Source organism: Eptatretus burgeri, chromosome 4, assembly GCF_056783735.1.
Source record: "Eptatretus burgeri isolate ZD-2024b chromosome 4, Ebu_testis_v1, whole genome shotgun sequence".
In the NCBI taxonomy this organism is placed as follows: domain Eukaryota; kingdom Metazoa; phylum Chordata; class Myxini; order Myxiniformes; family Myxinidae; genus Eptatretus; species Eptatretus burgeri.
In genome coordinates this window covers 613,207-625,232 of record NC_140964.1, presented here as the reverse complement: position 1 = coordinate 625,232, position 12,026 = coordinate 613,207, and the positions used below count along the sequence as shown (strand labels likewise).

At 48.2% G+C, this 12,026-nt stretch overlaps 1 protein-coding gene and 1 pseudogene across 7 annotated transcripts in view; one reads left to right on the top strand and one right to left on the bottom strand.

Moving 5' to 3' along the window:
• CERKL (CERK like autophagy regulator) overlaps positions 1–12,026 on the top strand; it is a 167,492-nt gene that overhangs the window by 117,433 nt on the left and 38,033 nt on the right. The window lies entirely within an intron of this gene.
• On the bottom strand, positions 2,950–10,388 carry LOC147027298 (uncharacterized; annotated as a pseudogene). The gene is made up of 3 exons (XR_015056979.1): positions 9,295–10,388; positions 5,203–5,895; positions 2,950–5,062 (listed from the first exon to the last, which is right to left on the bottom strand). The product of XR_015056979.1 is annotated as an uncharacterized LOC147027298 (transcript).

The following is a 12,026-nucleotide window of genomic DNA, read 5'->3' as shown; positions in this document are numbered from 1 at the left end:
ATCGCACCAGTCTTGCATCTGCACAGGATGGGCAGGGGCATTGTCTACAAGCAGCAAAGCTTTTTTGGTGAAATTGTTCTCCTTGGTGTCATTTTCGATGAAGCGAGAGAAGGCTTGAAGTGGGGAGGGATTGGCATTCTCTAGGGCTTAAACCCATGTCATCATCAAAGTTTTTGTTTTTTTAACAATGTGTGTAATATATATATATATATATATATATATATATATATATATATATATATATATATATATATATATATATATATATATATATACACACACTAGCCAAACCTGCGCTCTGCAAGAAGTTTCAAAAGTGAGGGTTCGTCAGGACGTCGATATATCCAGTGTTCATAATGTGATTTATTGAATTTCTTTATATACGTTTCTTGTTACATTTTTGTGTTAAATTCACCTTCTGAGGTAGTCAGCATGTGCAGAAGAGGGTTTTACATTGCAGACGCTGTTTTCTCAGTGTCATTACACTTCTCAGCGGTGACGGTCTGCCGATGACAGACGTAATGACGTCAGCGAATGACCGATGATGTCATGACGTCATTATTCCTCTCAGCGGTGACGTCACATGTCACCATGCAAACGAATGTAAAATTAGAAAATCGCCAAAAATTCCCAAACCTGTCTGTCTGGCACGATCTCACATAGCCCATGATGTTCATTAGACCACAGACCACCTGCATACCAAAAGTGGAGACAATCCTTCTGGCAGTTTCGGAGGAGAAACGTCAAATTACGCGTAGACGTTAACATAATATATATATATATATATATATATATATATATATATATATATATATATATATATATATATATATATACATACGGAAGAAGCAAAATGAGTTATGGACGAAGCTTCAGGATGATCTTTATATGGACAAGCTTTCGGTCGAATATTGTCCAAATAAAGATCGTCCTGAAGCTACGTCCGTAACTCATTTTACTTCTTCTGCTTATAATATTATATGCAAATGAGGCACCCTACTCTTTGTGTGGAGTTTCTTCTGTTTCTCACAGATATATAATCAGGAAGAAGACAATTTGTTTTGGGTCAGTTGTTGTCACACATCTTTTTTTGCATATCTCCTGTGGGATTGTGAGTTGAACAGGAGACTGTGATGGTGCGGAGGGGAATGGCATTCTCTCAAGCAGGGCTTTTACATTATGTATAAAATGGAACAAGCTGTGTAACACTTGGTCTTCCACAGCCCCAAAAACAAAACTTAGTCACTGCAGAAGTACCTCAAGAAGAGCCTGCTGACTTTGCTCAACTGAATAACAGACGGCGGCGTTTGATGGATTCCGTACTTGAAGCCGTACACAGTATTTTCACAGAAGACCCACCACAAGCTCGATGCTTTTATGTCGATGCCCCAGGAGGTGCAGGGAAGACATTAATTTTCAACATGATGATGAGACACCTCCGTCACAATGGCTATCGGGGTGCATGTGCAGCCTGGACTGGAATTGCAGCTATGCTCTTGACTGGAAGGAAAACAGTATTAGTCCGGCAGATATGTGAAAAAAATGTGCCTTTAGTGATACAAGCATGAAATTTGGCACACTGCTAGGGCAGTATCTTACAAAGATTTTTGGATATAGGGACATTCCAGATTCTTCCCAGAGCCAAAATGGCGGCCATTTTACAAAATAGCCGATTTTGTGTTGTACAAGGAGGATACATGTGGATACAACTATATTTAAGAAGCATACCAGTGGTTTTATTTAACTAAATATAGATTCTAGCAAATAAGAAATAGCAAATAAAGGTGACAAAGCATTAATAAACCATTTATTTGGTGCATTTTTGCACTTTTGGACGGTTTTCTACAACAAACTCTTCAAAAAACTGTTATCAAGCACCATGGAATGACTGTTGTTCATTTAACACTCTTGAACTCAGAGGAAGTGCTTCTGTTTGATCCTAACATCAACTTACAGAGTCAAAATTATACAGTGGAACCTCGAGATCCAGGTAACAGAGTCTACTATGATGCATGGATACATGTGTACATGTTACATAATTATCATCTGTGATCTCTCTTGTCCCAGTTCTACTCTCTTGTACACTCCCCACCATAGTGACATAGAGCTGTGCACTGGAGTGCAGCCTTGACACACTTGCACTGTCCTCTGCATCCCTTTTTGCAGCCACACCTTAGTAGTTGCCAACATGCCTCAGTTGCCTCTGGGAGGGTTGTCCAGTATATGTCCCTGCCATTATCGGTGTGAACCCACCCCCGTCACTGGGCGATGGGAGCTCTGGTGTGGACACCATCATCTGGCCCCAACAGTAGCCGGATTGGTAGGTAGCTCTCTTGATGTGCTGTTTCAGGGCTTCACGAGTAGGTGGGAGAGCATCTATTGATCTGCCATTCTGCGTGAACAGATGCTTGCGACACTCATTGACATGTTCCTGGCTACTGGTGCGATCATAGAGCACAACAACAAAACGCTCCAGTGCATCCATGTGGTCATCTACGGCTGAAGGAGTTGGCGTGGCAGCCAAGGCACAGAATGCTGCAGTGACATCAGTGACCTCATCACAGGCTTTCGAGGTTTCCCATGCTTTTTTCTTCCCCCTGCCTCCGAAGCTTGAAACGGTGTCGCATCCAGTGAGGGCATGGAAGAATGGCAAACCTCGACACTTGTTAGGTCCCAGTGCCACAGACATCTCGTGAGCTGCCAAGAACCTGAAGTTCTTTCCTGTGCCAAAAGCAACCCAGAACTCATCAATGTCCAGACGTCCAGCTGCTGTCACCGCAAGGACCACGACATCAGTGTCTACTGTACGGATCAACACTTTGCTGTATCCCTGCCTCACAGCGTCTATATCATGGAGTAGCATTCTTGTGTCAGCCTCTTCATGGCTACAAGGGGCAAGACCAGCAACATCTTGGGCCTGCATACAAACCACATCTTTGTGGTGGGTGCTGATGACTTATTTGTCTGTGTCTGTTGTTGCTACTCTGGTGGCTAGGAAGTCAAACAACTCCATCTTGTTCTCATCTGTGCGAAGAAAGGTCTGCCAGTTTCCAGGAATGGAACTAGATGGCTCGACTCGTCTCCTGATGCCTTTGCCTCGCTTCTTCCTAGTGTCTGCCTTCAAACTGTCTGTGAGGTATTCATCCCAGACAATATCCATCCTGCTCGTATGCTGCAGCTGAGATGTGATGTATGGCAAGAATACTTCAGATGCATACTCATTGAAGGTCTTTGCTGTGCCAGGTGGCAGCATACTGATGATCGCTGCACCATCAAGGATGATGACTTCAACTGCTGGACTAGCAGCAGCAGCAGCATTCTCCTGTGGAGGGACCAGATCTTCTAAGCAGCCAACCAGATCAGACTTTGTTCCAAGTCTCATCTTGCCCATGTGTGACAGTGCAGGGGGACATGCTTGGTTCTCATGTGTGAAGAACTCATCAAGATCTCCATCACGTATCTGGGACGCAATGAACAACCTGGAGAACAGGGAGCAGTCGTTCTTCAGAGATGAAACCTGCAGCTGTGCTCTTGACTTCTCTCTGACTGGAGGTCGGCTGAAGAGAGGGAGGTTGTTTCTCTTGATTGGGTTGGTGATGGGTTTTGTCTGGTTGATAAGTCTCTCATGGACATAGGAGTCATGCGGTTCTTGTCCCAGCTTCTCGATCTGGCGTACAGTATTGATAACTGCTGGGTCTGCCAGGTCTCTGCTGTCTAGCACCAGGAGATCCTTGCTGTCATCACAAAATGGGTTGCCCATCTCCCCCATGACTTGAGTGAGTGAACGCACATCTCTAGCAAAGGCTACCTGTTTGTGCTTGGTCTGCTCGTGGTGTTTGTGAACAGCCTTCTTGGTCTCTGATGTGGCCTGGAACTCACCGATCATTCTGGCCATCTCTGGACCAGACACCATCCAGTGGCGTAATGCAGCGGGATTCTCTGTCAGGCCTACAGCTCCTCCGTCACCCTTAACTAATGCGTTATTCTGCTCGTGGGCTTGGTCGATGGCCATCGCAGAAAAGGCATGAGTGGTCTTCTTTACTGTGAAGTTGCCGGCAATCATTCTGGCCATCTCTGGACCAGACACCATCCAGTGGCGTAATGCAGCGGGATTCTCTGTCAGGCCTTCAGCTCCTCCGTCACCCTTAACTAATGCGTTATTCTGCTCGTGGGCTTGGTCGATGGCCATCGCAGAAAAGGCATGAGTGGTCTTCTTTACTGTGAAGTTGCCGGCAAGAAACTGCGTGTATACACTTGCATGTTTGGTCGCCAGTGTCACCATGTCGCGCAGGTGAACTGGTATCCACCTGGCGTAGTTGGTATGACCCAAGGCGAAGAACCAGGGGACAATCTTGCTCAGGGCATCAATGTATAGCAGGAAGAACCGATCACGGACCGATCTGACGTAGATTAGGACAGTGAGTTCCAACTGTAGAATGATCCACCAGAAATGGAACTGTGGACTGGCACACGTTCAGCACACCAGTCTTCTAGATCCTGTCCCTCATCTGCTCCTTGGCTGAAGGCTTTCTGTAGGAGAAGATAGAGGCTACTGGCTGTGACCTGGTGAGCTTGCCGAGTGCATGTAACATGGGCAGCCTTCAGGAAGGAATCAGCAGTACCAGTTGTAGCAACTCCTGCCTGCACCAGAGCTCCTGTCCACCCACTGCTATCCAGAAGATCACCCAGAGTTTTCAGTGCAGCCATCTCAATGTGGAGTACACCAAATAGGATGACGAAGTGATCTTCTCCATGTGTTTCTGGCCATCTCCACTGGATCTGTTTGGCGAGTGCGTACAGTGGCTGATCGACTGTGAGGACTGGGATCTGACCAGGGTTCAGAATCTCAACTGCTGTCTTGATGACGTCCATGGAGTGACGAATCATAGCCACGGACTTGGCCTGGTCGTAGAAGAGAGGCAGCAATGAGGTGAGGGTCACGCCACACTCTGGTTCCTCTGGAATGGACTGCTTGCTGGCATGATATGCAGCCCATGACACAGTCTCGTCTCCCTGTAGTGGTGTGTCTGATGCTACACTAACTGCCATCTGCTCTCGCCACCTGTCAAAATGACAAGAACTCATCAACACAATTAACAAGTGACAGGACCTCAGCACCACACACAGTTAACAAGAGATTGAGGCACATATATGAATACAGAATATGTACAACTTTCAGATGATATATTTTCTGTGGCGTACCTGTATTCCACCTGCATTGCTTGAGGGATCAGTTGGCAGTCACTTCTGTTGGGACCAGCCAACTTGGGCATCGGTGGTTCACGTTTACCGAGAACCACAGGAGGTACAGTGGTGTATGACTCTGGCAGGTGTGCAGTGGTTGCTGTTGTAGTAACATCATCTGAGACTACTACCCGCAGCCGTTGAACTCCACGCACTTCACTATTCGGGTGCTGGAAAAGCGAGATGCCAGTGCCGTGGAACGAGTCTTGAGCACTAGTTGAGCTGGGATTGCGGTCGATGTTATCCGCTGCGCCAGTCGTGAACAGACCACTCTTCAGTTCAGGTGGGCAAACTGCACCCTCCTGCTGGAAGAAGCGGCAGATACTGTTCCCCAAGTCCGTGGAGATGCTCAGCACCCTATCATAGGAGACGGAGAGACCCAAGTGGAACAAAGTGTCAACCAGGTCTCGTTTGCGAGTCTTTGTGTGCATCAGCATTCCCAGGTACACAGGCACGGGGGTCTCCCGATTGTGGCCGTGCTTGGTAGACTCAATACTCGTACTCGGTCGGCGGCGTGCGTAGCTGTTGAACATGAGGAGCTGTGAGATTGTAAGAGTGGGTGTTGATACAGATGAGTGGCTTGACTGCTCTTGGATCGTGGGTCAGGTCAGGTATGGGAGCATGTGCCAGAACAGCACGTCGCTGCATCCACTTTCCGCCGGTACTCCAGGGGCCTCCGTCTGGCCATCCCCCAGGCAGATGCCAGGCCCATCCCCATCTCCTTGAGATGATGGTCAACCTGTTGCAACCATGAGGAACGTGGTCGACCCACTGGCCTCCTCCACTCATGAGACTCCCTCGCTGAGAGAATCTGGTGAGCAGGATCAGAGTCAGGAAAACGAGCCACATGTCCATACAGCCGCAACTGACGCTCACGGACTATGCAGGTAACAAATCTCATCCGAGTCTCTCTCAGCACCCGCTCGTTGGACACAAAATCCGACCAGCGATAGCCAAGGATTCTCCGAAGAGATCTGGTACCAAAGGAAATCAGTCTCCATCTCAGATCCTTGGTCAGAGTCCAAGTCTAGCACCCATAGAGCAAGATTGGAAGTACCAAGGACCTGAAGACTCGGACTTTCGTCCTCCCGCACAGGTACCGGCAGCGCCACACCCCATGATCCAGTGAATCCATGACTCCCCAGGCCCGACCCAGACGTCTATTGACCTCTGACTTGCAGCCAGCAGAGACATAAATATCACTGCCAAGGTAAGTGAATCTCTCCACGACCTCAACATCCTCACCACAAACAGACACAGACAGGACAGCAGCATCCAAGATGTCACCGAAAGCCTGGATCTTAGTTTTGACCCAAGAAACCCGTAATCCCAACGGCTCCGACTCCTCATTCAGCACCTCGAGGACCCCCAAGAGGATGTCTAAAGTCTCCGCAAAGATGACTGCATCATCTGCAAAGTCAAGGTCCGAGATCTTGACATTCCCAAATGACGCACCGCAACTTGATCTCTCCGACATCCTCCCTAGAATCCAGTCCATACAAGTGCTGAAAAGTGTGGGGGCAAGTACACATCCCTGACGAACTCCAGTAACAACTGGAAATAAGTCAGAGATGGTACCACCACACTTCACAGCACTCTCAGTACCAGAGTAGAGTTCAGACATCAGATCGATCAGTTTTGGTGGCACCCCACGAAGACCAAGAATCCTCCAGAGGACATCCCGATTCACTGAATCGAACGCTTTACAGAGATCAACATAGGCTGCAAGCAGCCCCTGCCGAAACTCTCGTCTGCGTTCGGTGAGGATACGGTCAATCGTTGACCTCTTTGGTGTAAAGCCTGACTGCTCTGGACGCTGGTGCTCAAGCAGATGGTGGCGAACCCTATCGAGAATTATCCGAGCAAAGACCTTGCCCGGCACTGAGAGCAGCATCACCCCTCGGTAGTTGTTGCAGTCTTGGCGATCACCCTTCCCTTTCCAGAGAGGGACAACAAGGCCCCTCTTCCAGTCAGTTGGGATGATGCCTGTGTTCCAGGCAGAGCACAAAACTGCATGCAACGACACGAGTGCAGCATTTCCACCAGCCTTGAGAAGTTCGGCATGGATGCCACAGATCCCTGGAGCTTTGCCCCGTTTCAACTGGTTCACCGCAGCCCGTGTTTCCACAAGCGTAGGTGGACCACAGTTGATTCGAGGGTCAGCAACAGGGATTGTAACACCCTTGACGTCCAACTCGACAGTTGGGGTATCAGCCTGGTACAACCGCTCAAAGTAACCGGCCCAGCGGGCCTTCACTTCAGACTCCTCTGTCAAGAGCCTACCACTCTCTGCTCGAACTGTAGTGCTCCGAGGGATGGGCTTGGATGAACGTAATACGCGAATTCCCCTGTAAGCGGGACGAGAATCACCTGTCCACAGGTGATGCTCTACCCCCTCACAGATTCCTCGCACATAGGCCTCCTTGTCCACCCTCAGTGCACGTACAGTTTTACGCCTCAGCTCCCTGAATAGCTCAGCTCTGCCATTCAGCCTGGCCCTGCGACTCTGGTCAATGGTATCCAGTGTCCCTTGAGAGACAAAATTCTTCTTTGCCCTGCGGTGAGCTCCAAGGCATCCACCGGCAACATCAAGGACGGTGGTCTTGAAGGCGCTCCACAACTCTTCAGGACCCCCCAAAGCACCCAGACCCCCAAGTGTCCACTCAGCCTGTTTGCAAACTCCTCAGCTACTCTCTCATCCCTGAGCTTGGCAACATCCAGCCTCGGCTGGGATGGTACCATTCTCCAGGATTTAAGGTGCAGCTTTAGAGTTGCTACAACAAGCCTGTGGTCAGTAGTGAGGAACTGAGCACTCCGGTAGACCCTGCAGTTCTGGATCATCCTCCAACGACCGTCAATGAGGACATGGTCAATCTCCTTTGCCACACCGCCAGCGTTGGAATACCAAGTCCAGCGATGAGCTTGTGGGCGCTGAAACCATGAACCAGCCACTCTAAGTCCATGACTTCTTGCAAAGTCAAGGAACTTAGTGCTATTCTGGTTCATAGTTCCTGACCCATGGGGACCAACACACACCTCATAACCGTCCCTATCAGTTCCAGTCGATGCATTGAAATCCCCCAAGACTAGAAGTGTATCTCGTCTGGGGCACTGATCAACCACAGACTCGAGTGTGGCGTAGAATGCATCCTTCACGGTGAGATCACTCGCCTCAGTCGGAGCATAAACAGAGACCAGGGAAATGACACCTAAGGAGTGACGAATCCTTAATCTCATAATACGCTCGTTGACCGGTGTTACCTCAATTATCATTGGGGTCAGCTTATTGGACACAGCTACAGCAACTCCTTGGGTATGGTAACCATCAGAGCGACCAGACCAATAGTAGGTGTAACCACCCACCATTATCTCGCCGCAATCCGGTCTCCGAACCTCAGAGAGAGCTGCAATCCCGATGTCCAAACGCTTGAGCTCAGATGATAACAGAGACAGGTGGTCATCCTCTCTTAGGGATAGGACATTCCAGGCACCCACCCGAAGGGACCGCCTCAGGTTAACCCAAGGAGACCGCCGTCTGGTGGACGACACCTCAGCACCACTCCGACACACTCTCCCGCAATCTGACCCAGGGATGTTACCCCGTGGTTTCCCTCCTATCAAAGATTGGGGGTCCCGAAGGCTTTGCCCCAATCCCGTCATCTGGTGAGCTGCCCTGCAAAGGGAAGCTGCACAGGAGGTACTCCCACGGAGTGGGTTTTCAGATTTTTTTGCGTTTTTGCGTTTTGCGGAATGAAGGGTTTTACGGTGGCCGGAGTGCAAATCCTACCACCAACCTCCTAATAAGAAGTGACCCAACTGCAGGAGGACGTCCGCAGACACAGTTGGGCACTAGATATGGATGGCCGTTGGCTCACAAGGAGCTCCTCCGCCCTTTGACAGGTTTTGTTTTTAATCCTGCTGGGTGTCCATATCCAAACACCCTCCTCACCAGAAAACCTGGTGGGGGGGACGGTTTAGTCGCCGACAACCCGACCATGGAACAGGTTAGTACAGGTTTACATGGTACCTGTAGCAGGTCACAAATCGAACCTGACCTGACATAAGGGGTTTAGTATGCCGTGCCGTGCCATTTTTTTAGTGCCAAATGAACCACTAAAGGCTGTCTTCATCTTCAACATGTCTCTTCGGACTATGTTCGCGGCTCTAGCAAGATGAACACCATCACTATCAGCATTGTGTTCACAGGCCTTGTGAAGGGCTGATCCGATGTCCTCGTTGAAAGCTAGCAGAACATCTCGGCCAGGCTTGTGCTCCTCCATGTCCGGAAAATGTGTCATGATCCGGTGCTTGAGTTTGGTCGAGTGAACACGTCCAGTCAAGACTGTTCCAAGCTGTTTCAGCCGGTTGTTGTACAGACTTGTTAGGTCTGCCAGCTTGAACACTGGTGCCACAAGAGCGTCCATGCGGGCATCATCGATGTAGGACACCAGTTCTCCGAGAGCTATGCCATTATTGATATCATCCTGGTCATCCAAGGTTCTCTTTGTCTCCCTTGCTTTGTTATAGAGGGAAACCAGACACTTCACATGGTGCAGGGCATCTTGCGCCATCATATCTCCAGCACTCAGTTTAGCAATAAGTGGCTTGTCTGCTAGTTTCAGAGCACATTTCCTGACTCGTCTGTCCAGGTCAAAGGTAGAAGCTTTGCGCAAAGACTCGTTACCTGCTGGCTTGTCACAAAAGAAACACGTTTCGAGCAGTGACTCTGTGCGGTCCACACTCTGACGGGTATACTTTCGTGTCACGCCTTCGGTATCCCCACTGGTTGTTTTCCTCTTCTCTGCCCAAATCAATTGAGTTTTGTTGTATTGTAGTCTGCACGAATCATGCCACTTAGCCCTGTGGTGCTGGAAGGTGGACTCAATACCCTCACCATCGTCCAAGCGGGACATGTCGAGAGATTTTGGCAAGCAGTCGATCTCATTGAACCTGAGGAGGTTGTCTGCCAGAGTCTGGTATCCAGACCCTCCTGTGCTTCGCTTGGAGTCAGCTGGACAATGAAGAGGCTCAGTGGTGTCCATCTGACACAGCACACATAGGTTCCAGTCTGTCTGGTTAATTGATGTAACAGATGTACTTGGCCCTCGCTGCTGGGGGTCTAATCATTTGAAATGCTTGGCCATTGTCTTGAACCACCACCGATCAGTCACTGTAAAATTGGGAAGAACCACCACCAAGCAGGGGATTAGTCTTTGGGTACACTACAGTGGAGTTATCACCTGAAAACAGAATAGCAGAGTTAAAATGTTTTCAACTACGAACCCCAGCCCAGAGGAGATGCATATATACACAATGGCGATCTTGGCTGATTGTCACTCAATGTCCCCAATAGGCCACCATACATTATTTCTTTGCGCTGGACAGGACCATGTTAAACCCAAATCAATATGAACACACCATTGTAGTTTGAACATTTCTATTATGCAATCATGAAAATTAATACAGTGAGTACATCAATATCGATTTCGCAAATTTATGCATTGAATCGCGACTTTGCCAGCTACCAGTATGTAATTAATAATGGAAATATTCATGGAGTCTAAGTTCCTTTCACCAAATTTGATTTTTGATCTATTTATATTTCCAGAAACAATATTCAGGTAACATTCACATGCATGATCATATTGCAGAGCTCTTGTTCCAGCCATGCATTATTGCGATGGTAAACTGTTATCTGTGTCCCTCATAGACCACCGTAGATGCATTTTTTAGTCAAATATGAAGTAGATAATGAAGCATGTGCATACTAGTTGATAATAATCATATTATACTCACTACATTGTGTTTTGCACCAAGCACATATGACTTTGCTGACCTTGTAGGCAGAATTTGTTATTCGTGGCAGCCATTTTGTAAAATGGCCACCATTTTGACCCTAGGGGTAATCTGGAATGTCCCTATATCCAAAATGTTTCCTAAGGGTATGCTATAACTGTGTACCAAATTTCATGCTTGTATCATCAAAGGCACAAAACTACCAGAATATTTCACATATCTGCCGGACTATATACAGTTTGTTTCAGCTTCCAGTGCCGGTAGTAGGAACCATTTCCTGCAATGTTTCTCCCATTACCCATCAGGCTGACATCCTGCATAACCGGATGCTGTTCATCATTGATGAAGCATCCATGATACCCACCCCTGCACTTCATGCCACAGACAGATGTTTACAAGATGTCATTGTAATCAGCTTTTTGGAGGCAAAGCCATTCTGTTCGGCAGGGATTTCAGACAAGTCCTACCAATTGTACCATGATCTCCACCAGCCATCGTTGTTGACACATGCCTCAAACGTTCACATTTGTGGGAACATTTTCATCAATTGGTGCTTACTCAAAACATGCGCAATCACCCAAACAAGGAAAACTTCTCAAGATGGCTGCTTCTTTTTGGCAGTGGAATCCTTGTGGCTGATCTCTGGCCACATGCACGTAATGTGGAGCATGTCACCACATGCTCTGGCCACATGCACGCACGTAAAAGTACCTGCTGCATGCCTTGTAAGAGGTTCACTGATTGAGGACGTTTTCACGAATACAATCAGCGAAGGCAGACACACCAGTGTCATCCTGTCTCCTAAAAACGACAACTGTCTGGCCATGAATGAAGAAGCCATGCAGACGTTGCCAGGTCAAACAGTCAATTTCCTCAGTGCAGATTCAGTTAAGTGTGACAATGTTGAGGAGGTTTTTTGTCATACAATGTTGAGTAGGCAGAGAACTATCCTATGGAATTCATCAATTCCCCACACCATCCAGGAT